The 18,845-nt window shown below is 42.6% G+C and overlaps 1 non-coding gene across 1 annotated transcript; it reads right to left on the reverse strand.

Annotated features, from left to right (window-relative positions):
* Window positions 1-652: 652 nt before the first annotated feature.
* On the reverse strand, window positions 653-725 carry Trnak-cuu (transfer RNA lysine (anticodon CUU)). The gene has a single exon. It is a non-coding gene; the product is annotated as a tRNA-Lys (tRNA).
* Between the last annotated feature and the right edge of the window lie 18,120 nt (window positions 726-18,845).

Consider the following 18,845-nt stretch of genomic DNA (forward strand, 5'->3'; position numbering starts at 1 on the left):
AATCTGATTTAGAAGTTATTCTTGGAAGGTACACGGACCCATGACTTCTCTTTTTAAAGCTAGCATTTCACTTTTCATCAATTTATTAGCGAAACCTCTCTTTAACTAAGCTCTTGTGACAATTTCCTGGCCATCGTCGTCCATTTTTGTACCTTTATATCATAAAGCTTAAACTGAAGGTTTTTTCAGTGATGTGACTTTGTGGCACGTTACGATTTCGCCAAAGAGTGGGCGAAAACAACATACGAGTTTCTTAAAGTAGTGGGCTTTAATTTCCGAAAAGAGTTATTTTTTACCTGTAGCCGCAACGCTTTACGTCGTGACTTTTCCGAGACGCGAACCAAACTAAGGTAAAACTTCGTTAATGGGCTAGTAGTTCAAGAAAACCAAACCAAACAAAGGACCTTTCAACGGTAGTCCAACTTCCATGTAAAAATGCAGACCAAAATCGGAATACTTGAGGAAATTGAGTAAGGACTGCAAGCGTTATTACTTCTGTTGCCTTAGGTCTGTTTGATTTCCAACTTTTGCTTTTAAAGTCATATTCTAAAGTCCGTGACTCCCTCAAGTTTTTACTGTACGAAAAGCAAAGTTGATGACTTCCGCAAGAAGGGCACAAGAGCGTTAGTCAGCCAAAAAATAAAAGGTGCACCGCCCAACGTGGGGCTCGAACCCACGACCCTGAGATTAAGAGTATCATGCTCTACCGACTGAGCTAGCCGGCTCCGCGCTGCGTAACCGCTTGCGGAACGTTCAAGAAAAAGTGCATGTACGATAAACTTAATCAAGTAGGGGAGATGAACAAATACTTCACCATGAAAATTATTCGTTCTTAAAAATTGGAATGATAAATGTGAAAAATCTTTACACTAAAATCTTCGTTCTTTAAAATATATGGAAAAGACTAAAGAAATCCCATGGAATATGAAACACAGGTTCGACGAGGCAAATCCAACCATTAAAGGGCTCCAGGGAAGCTACCACGAGGTTCGTTGAAGCTACCACGCTGTTCGTAGTGCCCGTAGTACAGTAGGTTAGAGCGTCGTATATACTTATAAGCAGAACTGAGAACGGTCACCGACGGTACTGAAGTAAGGTGGTTTCGATACCCGCCGCGAGTACCTGTATTTTAACGTATACGTTCTGCAATCTCATTGGACAATTTTAAACACTTGGCCAATGAGAGTGCAGAATGTAATATGATCGCCATCAAGCTATAACGGCCGTAGCCACACTTCTAGCTCAACGCATGGGAAGATTAAAAAAGGCCGGACATTACTTTGAATTTATCCGCCAAAACTCGCTCTGTTGTCCCGGAGTGGAATTGATGTGATAGGAAATTTAGTTAGCCTTAAGGCTGTGGTGTTTTTATGGCGATTCGGACCGTTGCTTTTTGATGCGAGAGCAATTTGTGGGACGAGATCGCCGCGAGTCACCAGCCTCTCTTCTCTTTATGAGGGGAAATGGCAACTAACGACATCGTGAAAATTCGAAAGCCACAAACCCGGCTAAAACTGATACATTTTGCCCTCCGATTGCACAGAAAAGACGAGGACAACTGTACGTAGAGGTAAGTGAAGTTTATTTCTACATTTACAGCTTATTTTAACATTTATAAGCTCAGATTTAATTTTCCAATACAAAGTCTATAAATCGAAAACCGAGCTTTGGTTTCCTGTGATTGGTCAAGAAACTCTTTAAATGGAGATAGAATCAGTTACGTTTTAAATAGATTAAGTTTGAAGTCAAAAGTACCTCCCCCAAAGGGAGTCGAAGCCACAACCTTTGAATTATAAATCGAACACGCTAGCCCATTACGCCACGGGGGTTGCCTTCTTAGATAAACGGAATACATTTGCGCCACTGGGATTTTCAAGGTCGTGGGTCGGAAGAAGTGGCCACACTCCCTTTGCTGGTGGGCCCAGCTGAGTCGAGATCCATCCGTATCCAGGTATTGTACGTGCAGCCGTCCAAAATGAACTGAGAACGGAATAAAGCATGAGATTTTAATTAAGAAATCTAAAAGACTTTTGCGTGCAAGAATGACTTGGCTTTCATGTGGTAGAACTTGAAGACTGTTAATCGCTTTAGTGTCTCGCTTCTTCTCGATATCCAATTGCACAAACGTTTTCACTGTATATTTAAAATCATCCAATAAATGCGAATATTAATCATACACCTGATGCAAGATTTGACGTAGATCACCCGGATTCCATTTTATGAACAATAGGTTCAAGTTAATATTATTTTGCTCTTCCAAACCTGCAAACAGTGCTTAGCTTAAAAAGACGTGACGAATTTAGTTTTGCATGATTCGTTTGCCCCATTAAGAGTAACACTTAAAGAGCGTAATAGAATGACGTGTCAGGAGCGGGATTCGAATCCACGCCTACATGAGTAGACTGCAACCTGAACGCAGCGCCTTGGACCGCTCGGCCATCCTGAGACATACGGCTGCTTGTGTGTGTTTGTTTGCATACCAATTGTTTCCCTTTTGAGTCATCCTAGCGTAGTGGACGTTATCCAAGCCCAACACCTCTGCCTTGGATGAAATTAAGCGAATCTCAACCGTTATCGCTGCCAGCCGCAACGCGGATTAGTTAATAAGCCTCCGTTAAAAAAGAGGACATTACAAAGGCTAGATTGTCCCCAACATAGCAGAAAATCCATCGATAAAAAAAGCTAATTTATAAGTGCTTATTGCCCGCGTTATCCACAGGATTAACAGGAAGGGCTTACATCTACTGGTGCTTCATTTCATCGTTGATTCATTCATCCCGGGAAGTTGGTTAGAGTGTCGCACCGGTATCGCGAAGTCACAGGTTCAAACCTCGTTGAAGTCCTAAAGTTTTTAGGCTTCTCTTCGCAATTGCCTAAAATTGCGTACATAAGTGCGAGGATCATAGCTTCATTTGATTTCGTATCCACAGATCAATACAGGATTCATTTCATAGTTTTTTCTGTCTCAGGCCAAAACAACCGCTGTCCCCCAAGTAAGGAGTTATCCATATTTGTTGTGGTCAAGCAAGATGCCATTACACTGCCCCCCTCCTGAACTGAGTATCCGGCCCGGATAGGACATACTTATATCCAATGTGCACTGAAGCCTAAAATAACATTAACGGCCCGAATGAAATGTTCAATGTTCATTAATTAAGGCAAAAAAAACAAAACTAAAACGTACGTTCAAGTGCAACAGGAAGGTTGCACTGTCTCTCCCGTAAAAAAGTCTTTGCATCTGAGAGGTCTGCGTCGACTCCGATGGGAATGTCTGAGGGCTCCCTGGTCCCCATGAAAATGAGACGTTTTATTCATATCATCATGTTCCTTGCTGGCTTGTTGGTCCTTGGGACTGGATCTGGTTGGCCGATGTCTTAGTCTGCGTCGGTTTCGCCTGGCTTGAGTGCCAGAATTGCTCATCAGGGTCGCTTGTTGTGGGACGCCCCCTTCGAGTTCACTCTCCTGCCGTCCTACAGGCTGATCTTTGAGCCAATAGGCACGAGTTGTGCCACAGAACATCTACACCCTGTTTCTATGCACAACGTTTGGTCTTGCCCGAGAGCCTCTCTGGATTCTGTACACGACATCACTGATGCGGTCTAACACAACATAGAGCACCTCCCTCGGCTCGCTGAGCTTGGGCGATAACCCTTTCTTCCCCTGAGGATTGTGCAAACATACCATTGCTCCCCTATTTAAGGTAGAGGGTACACTGCGCATTTCGGAACCCCTCCTCACCTTCTGGTTGCTAAGCTGTTGGTGATTCCTGGCAAAGTCGTGGGCAATCTCAGCGGAGGATTGTAATCTAAGTGTGTACTCGGCTCAGTTTTGTTCATCCAAGTCCAAGTCATCCCGCGGTAAATGCAGGCCCCAGTCTCCCTGGTGAACGTTTACGAAGGCAGCCAGCTGCCTCTCTAGAGTGTGGTTGTAGCGTTCCACCATGCCTTCAGACTGGGGATGCAAGACGGTTTTCCTAACCTTGTTGGTTCCAAGTAAGGAACAAACGTCCTGAAACACGCGAGACCCAAAGTTTGGACCTTGGTCGGTGTGGAGCGTAGCGGGTACACCAAATCTGCTAAAGAATTGCGACACTAAAACATCAGCCACCATAGTGGCTTCCTGGTACGGGAGGGCGTAAGCCCCTGGCCATTTACTAAAATTATCCATAGCAATCAAATGTATCTGTTGCCACGCTTGGTTTGCGGAAGCGGGCCGAAGACTTCGATAGCCACTCGTTCCCTGGGTTCTCCAATGTTGTAGGGCTGCAAGGGTGATCTTTGGGTCACTTTTCGGCACCATTTTTCAACATCACGGCGATAGTGGATCCAATAAGATTATTCACAGACTTTGCCTAAGCTCTTTGATACCCACAGGTGGCTAGTCACTGGACTGTCATGCAGGTGTTTTAGCACATTAGCGCAAAGTTCGGTAGAAAGTACCAACTGCCACGTCACCCAACCATGTTCAGGAGATTGCCATCGATGGTACAGCACAACATTTCGGAGAGCCAGACAGTCCCATTGGGCCCAGTATGCTTTGGTAACGGAGTCAAGGTGTGCAACAGCTGGCCAATCTGGAAGTTCTCCAGCCTTCCTCCACGTAAGGAGGTGAGATATCACTTTGTCTGCAATCTGATAATCATGCAATTGTGGCAATTGTTGGTATCGGAGCAGTACTTTCTCAAGTGTGTGACCGTGGAGAACGAGTTATTGCGTACTACAGCCATGCCCTCAGTAAACCTGAACGCAATTACTGTACTACTAGTTATGAACATCTGGCAATTTTTAAAGCCATTGAGCACTGCCACCCCTACCTCTAAGCCAGACAGTTCACTGTCAGAACAAAACGCAGAGACAGTTACCGAGATGGTTGGAGAAAATGCCGACTTATGACTTTAGTATTGCTAATCGAGCCATCAGAATGCAGGCGTATCAGGACGGCCTTGCTTTGATACAACCTTCCCACATTGCCAAAATCAAGAGGATACCGATTTTGGTCGGGATGGCCAAGGCGGTGGGAGCCCGATGCTACCTTTTCCTCCAAGCCACAGGACTATGTCCTCAGGGTGCTACTCCCTGGAACAAACCCCTCGATGGAGAGGGCACGACATACTGCCTGTGAACAGAATTACCAGAATTGCAGACAAAGTGATATCTCACCTCCTTACGTGGAGGAAGGCTGGAGAACGTCCAGATTGGCCAGCTGTTTCACATCTTGACTCCGTTACCAAAGCATACTGGTCCCAGTGGGACTCCCTGGCTCTCCGAAATGGCCGTGTGCTCTATCATCGATGGCAATCTCCTGAACATAATTGGGTGACGAGGCAGCTGGTACTTTCTACCGAACTTTGCGCTAATGTGCTAAAACGCCTGCATGACAGTCCAGTGATTGGCCACCTGGGGGTCTCTAAGAGCTAAGGCAAAGGCTGTGAAAGATTTTCTTGGGTCCACTATCGACGTGATGTTGAAGAATGGTGTCACAAGTGTGACCCTTGTGCTTCCAAGAAGGCTTCAAAAGTGACCTAAAGATCACCACTGCAAAGCAACTCTACAGCTATGGAAAACCTACGGGAACGAATGGCCATTGACGTCCTCGGCCCACTTCCGAAAAACAAGCGTGGATTGTTTTAGTAAATAGCCAGAGGCTTACGCCCTCCCGAACCAGGAAACAACTTTGGTGGCTGTTGTTTCAGGGTCGCAGTTTTTTTTAGCAGATTTGGTGTACCCGCTGAGCTCAACTCCGACCAAGGTCGACACTTTGAGTCTCGCGTGTTTCAGTAGCTTTGTTCGTTACTTGGAAACTATAAGGTTAGGACAACCGCCTTGTATCCCAAGTCTGACGGCATGGTTTAACGCTACAACCGCACTCTAAAGAATCAGCTGGCCTCCTTCGTAAACGTTCATCGGGGAGACTGGTACATGCATTTACCGCACGACCACTTGGAGAATCAAAACTATGCCGAGTACACTCATAGATTAAGATCTTCAATTTAAAATTGCCCACGACTTTGCCAGGGATCACCAACAGACCAGCCGGCAGAGGATGAAGAGTCGTTACGACATGCTCAGTGTGCCCTCTACCTTTAGTAGGGGAGCAGTGGTGTGGTTGCACAATCCTCAGTGGAAGAAGGGATTATCGCCCGAGCTCAGCCGGCCGTGGGAGGGGCTATATGTTGTGTTAGACCGCATCATTGATGTCGTGTACAGAATCCACAGAGGCCCTCAGGCAAGACCGAACGTTGTGCATAGAAGCAGGCTGTGGACGTACCGTGGCACGACTCGTGCCTATTAGTTCGAGGATCAGCCTGTCGAACGGCAGGAGGGTGAACTCGAAGGAAGCGTTCCACAACCGTCGACCCTGATGAGCAATCCTGGCACTTAAGCTAGGGAAAACCGTCGCAGAGTAAGAGGTCGGACCCCCGGATCCAGTCCCAGCGACCCCCAATCAAATGAGGAAAATGATAAATTGGACCAAACGTCGCACTTCCATAGGGACCAAGGAACCCTCAGACGTTCCCAACAGAGTCGACGCAGACCCCTCAGATACAACGACTTTGTAACGGGAGAGAGAGTGCAACCTTCCTGTACGTTTCACTTGAAGGTATGTTTGTTTTAGTTTTGATTGCTTCGCCTAAATGAACATTGAACGTTTCATTCAGGCCGTTGATGTTATTGTAGGCTTCAGTACACATTTCTGAACATAAGTATATGGTGTCCGGGCCGGATACTCAGTTTAGGAGGGGGGCAGTATAATGGCATCTTGCGTAACCATACCAAATATGGGTAACTCCTTACTTGGGGGACAGCGGTTGTTTCTGCGCCAGACAAGAAAAACTCTGAAATGAATCCTATATTAAACTGCTGATAGGAAATCAAGTGAAGCTATGATCCTCGCAGGTATGTACGCAAATTTTGGCAATTGCGAGGAGAAGCCTAAAAAGTTCAGGCCTTCAACAGGGTTTGAAGCCGTGACCTTGCGATACCGATGTGGCGCTTTAACCAACTTAGCTACGAAGCCACTGACGTTGGCAGCTCGTCATTTGTGGTTTCTAGTGTTCCCGTGATCAATAAATTAACGATGAAATGAAGCACCAGTAGATGTAAGCCCTTCCTGTTAATCCTGTGGATAACGCGTGCAATAAGCACTTATAAATTGGCTTTTTAATGGACGGGTTTTCCGCTGTGTTGGGGACAAGCTAGACTCTGTAATGTCCTCTTTATTAACGGCTAGCAGCGATATCGCTTGAGATCCGCTGAAATTCAACCCTTTTTTTTTTTACTCTTAAGAGAAACAATAGTATGCAAACATACATACGGCCCGATTAAGGTCGTAGGTGTCAGGATGGCCGAGAAGTCCAAGGGGCTGCTTTCAGGTCGCAGTCTACTCATGTGGGCGTGGGTTCGAATCCCACTCCTCACACGTCATCCTATTAAGCTCTTAAAATGTTACCCTTGATGGGGCTAACGAATTATGCAAAACTACATTCGTTACGAAAAGAATGGAATCCAGGTGATCTCCGTCAAATCTCGCATCAGGTGTATGATTAATATTTGCATTTATTGGAGCATTTTAGGTATACAGTGAAAACGTTTGTGCAAATGGATACCGAGAAGAAGCGAGACACCAAAGTGCATAACAATCTTCAAGTTCTACCATATGAAAGCCAACTCATTCTTGCATGCAAAACGTTTTTATATGTCTTAACCGAAATCTCATGCTTTATTCCGTTCTCAACTCATTTTGGACGGATGACCTTATAATACCTGTTTACGGATGGATCTCGACTCAGCTGGGCCCACCAACAAAGAAAAATATCGCTTCTGTGCAAGGTGGCCACTTCTTCCGACTCATGACCTTGAAAATCCCTGTGACGGAAATGTGTCCCATTTAGCAAAGACATTCCCGTGGCGAAATGGAATAGCGTGTTGGACCTGTAAATCAAAGGAAGTGAGTTCGAGTCCCTTCGGGGGAGATACTTTTGACTTCAAACTTAACCTATTTGAAACTAAGTGATTGTAGCTCACATTCAAAGAGTTTCTTGGCCAATGAAACTACACCGTGACAGAGCCTTGCCTCGATCAGGTGTGCCCCCCAACCACCGCTTGTTAATTAGATGAAAATGAAACAACATTGACAAAACTTTGATTTTTACTAAGCAAACAAAACAAAGACTACAACACAATCCCATACAAGCTTGCAAGTACTGACTGTTTAAATTATATTAAATTAAACAGAGGAGAGGTTTCCACACCAATAAGAACTTGTTCATTTTCCCTTTAGCATTAAATATTTCTATTTGTACAATGGTTTGGTTCATGACAGAATCAAAAACGTGAATAAGATTAGGAGCTTTTAGCCCAGTTCTTTGGGGAAATATGTATCGTTTCCCAAGAAAGATGAAGTAGTTGAAGAGGTGTATACTATAGTATATAGTATGCACAAAACATCTACGGTATAGTGGTCACCACTTTGATGATTCCACCAGTTCATAGCTTTGACCCAAACGTCATTAAACTGCTTTGCAGTCAAGTAAGATATGAGATAGTGTTTCAACTGAATTACAATGTATGCAAAGCTGAGAGTTTACAATTTTTATCATAAATAGCTTGCGACCGTAAGGTAAACTTTGTCATGGATTATCTTGCACTGAAACATACTTAATTTAGTGTCACTAGTTATGCTAAAAGAGAGTGAATAAATTGCTTCCAGCTTACGAGGAACTAATCCAAGTCTGCAGAGTATAGCACTGGCCAAAGGTTCATGAAATCCTCTTTGAATTAAGAATTTGCGAATACTTTTACAGGTGTGTTCATAAGAGCCAGAAGCGTTTGTCTTCTCTCTTAGGTGCTTTTTTACTAGCACTCGACCTTAAATCACATTTCCATTTGTATGGTATAGCCGATATTAACCCATAATATTTAGTAAAGGGTGGCTTAAGACCAGTTTTTCTGCAGAATTGTTCAAATCCTAAGAAGCTGTTACTCTCGTCCTGAAGGTCTTTAATTCTCTCAATTCTAACAGCACGCCATGATTACTTCCCATATATAGATTTACCCGCCATAGTAATATTTTTATTATTCCAAAAGATAAAATCCCTAGGATGGATCTAAACACAATCTTTCGCAAGTAACTCCTGAACTTCTGCCCAGGTTTTAAGAACATCTCTGTAAAAAAGTTACACGGCGTTGAGATTGAGAAGTTTTACATCATGATTGCAATCAAACAATGATGAAGGGACCATATTCTCTAAGTAAAAAGATGGAATAGCCATCCACTGATTCCGACACCTTCCTTCATTCTTTTAACCCAGACACATTGTAAAGATTTAGAAACTGTTTCTTATTCTGTTAAATGTAGACCCTCATCTTTTTCCTTTGGCCCAGTTGGAGTGTCACTTTTAATTTTTGGTATTTTGCAATTTCAGACAAAATTAGCAACCAATTTATTAACTGTGCCAATCACATGTGCCGATGAGTGAACACAGGCACTTTATAAAATCAGTTTTGATAAACCTAAGGTCTTAGCAATTGTTATACTAACGTACTTCCAAGCAGCGAAAGGTCACACCGCGACCATATATTAAAACGTTTCTGTAATTTGGTAATTTTTGGTGCAAAATTGTCTGTTTCGCATAATGTAAGGTTAATATATGTGAATGATGTTCCCAAAGCACAGATGGGCCTCTGTGGCCACTTAATCTGAAAGGGACTGTCCGTCCTATTTGCATTTTTTCCTAGCCACATTCCCTCTTTAGAAGCATTTAGTTTCAAACCACTGCAGTCGCTGTAGCTATCTAGTAACTCCAGCGGTCCTCCTAGCGACAAATTCATCCTTGCAAAAAGCGGTGATGTCATCAGCCCACTGCGATAGTTTCATTTCTCTGTTGCCGACTTGAATTCCTTTGATATCATTGCAAGCTCTGATAAAAGTGGACAGTATTTCTACTGCTAAGACAAACAGCAAACCTGATAACGGGCACTGAACTTGTCTGACGCCTCGTGTTAACTCAAACCATTTACATGCGTGGCCATTGTTAATAGTGCAGCTGGAGATGTTTGTATAGAGAATTTTAACCCAAGCCTTAAAATCACGTCCGAAACGGAAGGAAATCCCATACCAGTGATAGGATGACCACTCCGTCTTGACCAACACCAAATGCATTAACCGAGACGAAGACTAGATAGATGGAGTCCTGTTGATAGCCGCCTGTAACGACCTCAACCAAATGAGCAGGTCGGTAGCACTGCATAACGTCCATATCACTTGCAAGGAAATGGCGACGTATATGATAAACAATTACAAACTGGAGGGCACTACTCCGGGACTACCCATTAGCCATGCCCCGGTAGTCTATTAACATGGCTATCATGATTCAGAGTTTGAGAGCCTCTACACCGGATGTTAAGCAAGTATGATTTACTGACGATTCTGCTGGTGGGGGAAGAATCATTTGAATTGCTATATGGGTGGTATCCATACCGTAGCCAGGAAGGAAAGAAATACTGCTACATGTATCTTGTAACTTGCGCTAAAAGTTGCTTGATTGTGAAGTCTCAGCTCAGCAGATGGCAGGTAAAGCAGCGATGGTGTTTGGATGGGGTAAATATCAAAACTGAAGGAAAACCCCAACAAGACCTAAATCTCGGCTGTAATAGAATCTAAACACTGTAAGGATTCAAAAGTCGAAACTTATGGGAAACTGGTTGATTGTGGCGGTGGGATTTGCTATAAAATGTGATAACCTTTGCTTGGAACCAATCAGTAGGAATTCAATCTTTATCATAAATAACATGAGTTAGTTTGTTTAAAATTCAGTCCTAAACAAAAGACATCATCTCGAGGGTCTGGGGAATAAACTCATACAAATCCTTATATTTATTCCCCAGAATAATCCAGACCGGATTTGACAGGTAGTCATCAAATGACGTCATCAATCAAAAGACAAAAGAAGGGGGCGTGCATAAGTTAGGGGCAAGTTGGGGCATGACGCAATGACGGTTGTAACCCTAACACGTGAAACAACACGTGCATCCCAGGTCGTCGCATAAATTAGGGTTAGGTTAATAACATGCCAGTCATGCACGAAGACGAAGGTTTCTTTTATTGAGAAAGTGAGCAAGATGTGTCTACTGTGTTTGTATTATGTGTCCACCCAGCCATCTGGGTGGTAGCGCAATTATATACCGAAAAAGAATAATGGGAAGGACAGGGAGCCAATGAGGTAAAGGTGAGGTCATCACGGACCAATGACACACCGCGGACATCAGCAGAAAAGAACAATGGGAAATGCAGGGAGCCAATGATTAACAGATGATGTCACCACCGACCAATATACATTATACATTAAAGGGACAGTTTCACGGTTTTGCGCATGTCCAAGCTTTAGCGCTAGCAGTTGTAAATTTTACGGTTTCTTACTGAACCAGATGATGTTAATTAAACACAGAGTATTAAAGCAAATACACTGAATGACTAAGGCCCAAATTTGGTGGAAGACTCTGCGGGTTTACACAGAAAATATCGAATTTAGTTTTGATCTCGAATTTATTGTACGGGTCGAGAATTTATTCTAAGCACGAGTTGTCATAACCCACGAGTAATCTATTCGCATGCAGTCGGTTCATAACACAAAGGAAATGATTACAAAAGTAATTTCAATGAGTAATTCCACTTCTATGGCATTGTTTCCGTTTCCTGCATCAGTGCTTTCGAATGTTTCAATAACAATGGAATTAAATGGGCTCACGTGACAGTTTGCCAGTTTGACAGTTTGACAGTTTGACAGTTTGCCAGAAATGGCAAAATGGCAGAGACGTGAAACACTCCCTTTAACTTCGAAAAACATTGGGGTTTGGCTTGGCAACAAATTCAAAATGGCGCATGACTCGGGATCTGCAATAACGTGAACTTGTCTAAACTACCCGTTTTAAAATCGCGCGGTACAATCTTCCTTCAACAACGAATATTTATAATTACAAATCGAGAAATATGACAAGAAAGCAAGGACATGGGTGTTTCATTCTTTCTCTTCTTTTTAAAGAGTGGACAACACAATTAACATCTTCGCGGATGCAATAAACTACAACTTGAAAAGAACCTCTTCGTATACTACAAAGATTTACTTGCGATTCGTTTCACTTACATAAAATCTACTGGAAAAAAGTCAATTGTATTATCAACTTCACGCCTTAAAGAAGCTGCGAACTTGTCCAATTCCCGAAACGGATCAATGGTACATGAAGTGATGACTTCTCTGATTATTTTATCAATCATTTTTGATCGTTCTCTTGATTCCCTATCGCGGGATTCTGCTTTTGCGTGATTCGCACGTATGTGAGCCAAACGTTCTTGCGCTGCGTCGAAGAGGAAGGATCTCACTCTTTCCATTTTTGTAGTTCTGTCCTTTCGTCCCTCGGTCGCCAGTCTGCCATAAAAAGAAAATCAATCAACAAAGAAACATGGAAATTAAACCCTTCAATACCACCAAATATGTTTGTAAGAGTCTCTCAGATAAATCATTTTGCGAATCCGTATCAAAGAAGTCAGAAGAATGAAAACGTTTTTTATAATCATCGGAATAAACCCTTAACATCACCACCTTAGATAGTTTTAAATTTTTTTGTAAGATCACAGCGCAATGTACGAAACAAGACCTACCTTTCTGCAAAAACATATTTGCTGATCTTGCGTGGCTGGAATTCTTTCTTACAATAACTTCTTTTCTGGTTCATAGCTTCAATCTGTTTGTTATCTTGAGATGTTTGCAAAGCGCAACAGTTCTACCCTGTTCGTTCCTTGAACTAAATGATTTGCCTTGACGCGCTCTTGATCACCAACGCATGTTTGGAAAAAATGCAAGTCGTGTATTGTTTCATGAGCTCATTGAATTTACTAATTGTAACCCGCTTTGTTTATAAAAGAAGGAGTGGCGTTATTGTGCACATGAATTGTTCGACTGATAACGGAATGTTAACGAATGTTAACGAATAATAACGGAATGTAAGGTCAATGTAGCTTTTCAACATCTAAAAGTGGTGGTATAAGAGCAACTATTCCCTCTTTAACCCAAAAATGACATGAGGAGGGAAAAAATACCCGGGACAAAATCCGCGAAATTGTGTTATTGTCAATACATCCTGCACTTCATTGTTTTATAACTAATTGCCTTTCCTTTGTTTTTGCCGCGGTACCGCCTTTTGAAGGCAAAGACACATGTAGAATATCGAATGAAAAGTCGTTTAACATTTTTCGATGCATTTGCTTTTGTATGAAGTACGGACAAGACAGGGCATGTTTGAAAAGTTACGGGCGATTTTGGGTTATATGAAACCAATTACTTCTTACCTAATTTAAGACCAAACCCATGGTTGATAGCAAATCTGGACAAATTAAGGGTTTACCTCGGTGTAAAAACCCGTGAAACTTTTTCTTTGTTTTGTTAGCTCGTGGTAGGGTTAGGTTATTGTTTGATGTTTTTTTGCTCTTTTGTTTTCCTTTGTGTTACGTCATCTGTGAGTTTCACAGGTTTTTACACCGAGGATAAGTCCAAATTAAGGATTCTTCAAAGCCTTCTTTCCTTTTACATCTTCTGGGAAAAAAGGCTCTTTTGTGCCTACGCATAATTTTTGAACTGGAAAAGCGACATTTCAAACTCGTATTTTTCCTTTGTTTTGGGTGGGTCCACTTTGATCTTTTTTCTGCCTCCGCTTTGATCGCACCCAAGAGAAATAGTGTTATTGTGAATGAGATGAGCTTTGGTTGAAAAGACGCTGTTTTGCGCTATTGTTCCTTCAGAGAGGCGTAACGTTCTAAAAGCAGGATTGCCGCTTTTTTTTACCTTGAAACCCCTAAGGAGTTGTAGAGAGCATTTTTTATGTCGGCAAAGTGTTTGTTTAAAGGGATTTTTTATGCCGCAAAAGTAGATCAGTTAAAGCGTTTTTTTTTTATTTTCTCACGTACCTCACATATCATATGCTATTATAAATAGTCTTGAGAAAACTGATCATCGTGATCCACAACCATGATGAAAGTGATCGATACAGTAACCCTTATCCTGTCTGAGAAGGCGGTGAAACACATATAGGGTACAGTATTGGAAAATCTTTAGGAGGATGTGATACCAATCAATTGGAAATCGTGGTGGTGAAAATATCTGGTCGCTGGGACATAATCACAGCATATCCTTGCTCTTGAAGCGGATACCTTTTTTTTTTTTTTTTTTTTTTTTTAAACGTATCGCTTTACTAATATTGATTCGTTGTTTTTTATCTCTTAATCTTGACGGATAATTGGATAATACCATCAAAAAAAAAATTTTTTATCCTTACAGGATAATCTCTGTGGGAAGTATAAAAAACATAAAAGCATGTTGTGTAGTAATCCTTTCTAGCAATTCCACCAATGAAATATAGCGGTATAATCCAGAACCATATAAAAAGCGAAAGACGGTCCCACACAAACCACTTCTATTTCCAACTCATTGAGTGAAAGCAAAAAAGATAAGCGAGGACAAAGAAAAATGGAGAATATGACATGGATCGATGAAATGACTGACAGCGCCCTGAATGAAGTTTATGACGAATTCGAAGATGACATGATGCTCGTGCAAGCGCTGGAACAATTTGAAGAAGGTAATTGAAATGTATAAAAAATTATGATCTGCATTGCTTTCTTGAAGCGTGATATTTTACACACGGGTACTTTCCGTGAAAATGAGAGTATAGGTTTATCGTTGCGCAGAGATTTTGGATTTGTGATAATGCAAAATATTAGATGGGAAAAAAGTCTTAATTGTTGTTTAAATTTGTCATGTTTCTCTGCTTGAAAATCATGGTTTGCATTGCTGTATTAAGAAGCGTGATATTTTACGAACGAGTACTTTCCGTGAAATAAGAATATATATGTTCATCATTCTTGCGGAAAACTCGGTTCTACATCGCCAGAAATTTCGATTCGACGTGCGTAGTGAGAGGTTACACTTAGAAAATGCAATTTTCATTACAGAGAAATGACTGAGAAAAGATCGAAAATCGAAAAAAAAAACGGTTCTAAAACCATTACAGTTTGCCTACTTCGCATCAATTTCATTATTATTTTTGTTAAACTAAATGAATCTGCATTTTATACGTACCTTGCAAGTTTTATTCGTTTCGGTTTTAAGGTAAAATAGATTTGTAAATTGTCTGTGAAGGATTTGTATGGCCGTCGGCGATGACCATGAGGCTGTACTCGGTCGGATCTGACAGCGGCTTAGATCATTTCAAAAAAACATCTTCATATAATTATCGTAAAAAATTTCGATCGCAACAATCTTTTTTTCGATTGTTTTTTCGTAATTATTTTTTCCTACTAACTTATTTTTCGCTTAGTTACAACATCTGTTATTGATCTTGTTTTTAGAACAAAACGTGCAAGATGCTGTTGATTTGTTGCATGAAATGACAAAAGATGTTGACAGAGAGTTGCAAAATCTTCCCTAAACATCATAATCATCTCATAGCCAGCAACAAGGTGCTGGGGTTTTACAATCTCCTCAGCAATCTGGTCGCATAGAGTTCACCCTGGAGCCCGTAGTAGAACGTCAGTCGAAAAGAATGAGAGTTCACAAACGCGTCTTTGAAACTAGAGTCCAGCAGAATGGGCCAATATTACAAGGGCAGAATTTAATGCATGCATTGACCCACGGATTACGCAGGGCATTGAAACGCTTACTGGATATTGATATGATTGGGACCGTATTTTTTTTCATTTAAGTTCCAATCGGCTCGATAACAATTTTCACAGCCCGTGATTTCAAGCGGGAGAGTGGCGTAATGATATTAGACGGGTCGATGAATTCATGAATGTAATGAGTCGCATGCTAAACTCCAATGAACAATTTGAACTGAACGATACCTTTCAATTAGAATTTGTTCATGTGCGCGCTAGTCCACAGGGTGGGGGACATGGTAGAGATTATAAGCCAGGTCACCAAGCTTCAACGAAGTTTGGGTTGAAGAAACAATGTATCGTAAAGATCCCAAGGAATGAACAGAATTTGTGTTGCACTCGTGCCATCGTCACAGCGAAAGCTCACGTGGACAACCATCCTAAATGGCGCAGTTTCCAACGAGGCTTTACCATCCAAGGCGATGCGGCTATCGCTTTACATACAGAAGCCAACGATGAACCCGGCCTCTGTGGAATGGACGAACTAACTCGGTTTTCCCTCGCCCCCTCCCCATTTTTAAAATATCGAATCATCATGGTAGACGTAGATCGCGCGTACGCATTTTTTGCGTTTGCCGAAGGCGAGAAACAATTGGCGATCCTACATGAAAACGGTCATTATGATACTCTCACTTCATTACCAGGTTTTTTCAGTACTGGTTATTTCTGCGGGCGTTGTTTACATCCGTATGACCATTTGGGGCAACATGCGTGCCCTAATGCGACCGGAATTCACTGCCCTGCCTGCTGTCAAGAAACATGCTCTGATTACCATGAGACATACAAGACTAAACGGTTGGCTTCCCACGTTTGCAATAGCTGTCGCCGTGGCTTCTATGGACCCTCCTGTCTGGAACTCCATAGTAGCAAAGCACAAGATGGGAAACCTAGCGGTCCTCAAAAACCATCCGTCTGTCAAGCGCGACGGAAATGCGCCAATTGCCGAAAACTCCTCTTGGGAAGGAAAGAACAGGGCGATCATTGCTGTGGTTGGGGTGAATGTCCCTCGTGTCGCGAACAAGTAGACCTTAACACGCATCGATGCTTCATTCAAAACGCCAAGGACCCTGATGAGATGCGGGAAGAGAAAAGAGCTGTGCAACTGACCAAGCGAAAAAAACGTCGAACTGACTTATCTGGGAGGCTACATTCGTTTCATTGATTTTATGTCGTTTATACCTGGACCTCTCTGTTGTTTCACAAAAACATTTGGACTCGACCCCGATCAATTTAAAAAAGGTTACTTTCCTCATTTATTTAATACCCGCGCCAATATGGAGAACGATTACCGCGGTGAACTGCCTCCCATGAAAGATTACATGCCCGAGGGATTAAGTAAAGAAGGGAAAGAAAAATTTTGAGAAGAGTTATGAAGAGCAGAAATCAAAGGGGGTTCAATTTCACCTTTGCCAAGAGCTCGAAGATTATTGCATCGATGAGGTCCGGTTATTGCGCGAAGGCTGCCTCACATTTCAACGCGATTTCCGCAAGCGCACCCGGTTTTGTCCCTTTGAACAAATCACCATCGCCTCGGCTTGCAATCAAGACTTGCGCCTCAGTCACATGGAAGAAAACACCATTGCCTCAGAACCTCTCTACGGTTGGCGCTTAGATGTCAATCATTTCAAAGCGGCTATGGAATGGTTAACGTTTGAGGAACAGCAATTGCGCCGAGACGCCTGGCTTGCATGTAGCGATGACGAACGAAAGCAGCTGGAAGAAATTTTCTTGGAAAGAGGCGATGATAGCTCCGACCCGCGGTTCCGTCAGTGAAAACAGCATGCTAGAAATCAAGGCGAATATCGCATTCCAAACACCCGGTGGACAGACGACGGTTATGATGTTGAGACCAACACGGTTTACGAGTTTCTTGGATGTTTCTGGCATGGTTGCCCCAAGTGTTTTCCTCAGCGCTCGGAAACCTACCGCCGGCTGAACGACCGCTCCATGGCCGACGTTCATCAAGAAACTGTGCTGCGATTACAAAGTCTGTCCGATCGAGGCTATACAGTAAAAACCATCTGGTAGTGCGAATGGCGGAAATGTAAGAACCACGATCCGGACGTAGCTGAGATTTTAGCAGGGTACGATTTAGAAGAACCGCTTTCACCTCGCGACGCTTTTTTTAGTGGCCGCACAAATGCTGTTCGTCTTCATTATGAAGTCAACGAACATGCCGCTGAACAAATCAAATATTAAGATTATACCAGTCTCTACCCGTGGACCAACAAGACCCAGAAGTATCTGGTGGGACATCCTGAAATGATCTACGCCCCGTCACGAGAGAAATCAATTTCCGATTATTTTGGCCTCGCAAAATGTACATTAATACCACCCTATCGCCTTTTCCAGCCTGTATTACCATACAGAACTCACAACAAACTCACGTTTCCTCTGTGTCGTACCTGCGTCGAAGAAAACATCGACCGTCCTCTTCTCGGGAAAGTCTCTTGGTGTGGCCACAACGAACAGGAGAGAGCATTGACCGGCACGTGGTGTACGCCGGAACTAGAAAAAGCAGAACAGATGGGTTACGTGATCCAAACCATTCATGAAGTATGGCATTTCCGAGAAACGCGAGTAGGACTGTTCGAAGATTATGTGAACACCTGGCTCAAATTGAAAACGGAAGCTTCAGGCTGGCCCGCATGGTGCGACACAGAGGAAAAGAAACAACTCTACATGACTCAGTTTCAAGAGAAAGAAGGTATTTCCTTGGAGTATCAGAAGATTGCCGTCAATCCTGGTCAGCGGGCTTTGGCCAAACTAATGTTAAACTCTATGTGGGGAAAATTTGGGCAGCAAGTAAACAAATTGCAAGTGAAAGAATTCACTGAACCTCAAGCCTTTTGTAGTTTCATGGACTCTGATCAACATGACGTTCGCTATGTCAGCTGCATCGACGAACAAAGAGTGGAAGTCCATCATAAGAGACTCACTCAATCACAGATTTCCCTTTTTTTTTTCAAGTTTTTATTGAAAAACAAAGGGACCGACTAGTCACCAGAACCGTCGACACGTTCCCGCTTGTACATAAGATTATCAAAAAGAAACAACATGACATTTTTTTTCACAATTTGAGTTTGCGCTTAGCTTGCATGATCCGTTTAACAATAGCTTCCGTCCAAGTTTTCTTG

The sequence above is a fragment of the Montipora capricornis genome, chromosome 8 (genome assembly GCF_036669925.1).
Source record: "Montipora capricornis isolate CH-2021 chromosome 8, ASM3666992v2, whole genome shotgun sequence".
Classification (NCBI taxonomy): Eukaryota; Metazoa; Cnidaria; class Anthozoa; order Scleractinia; family Acroporidae; genus Montipora; species Montipora capricornis.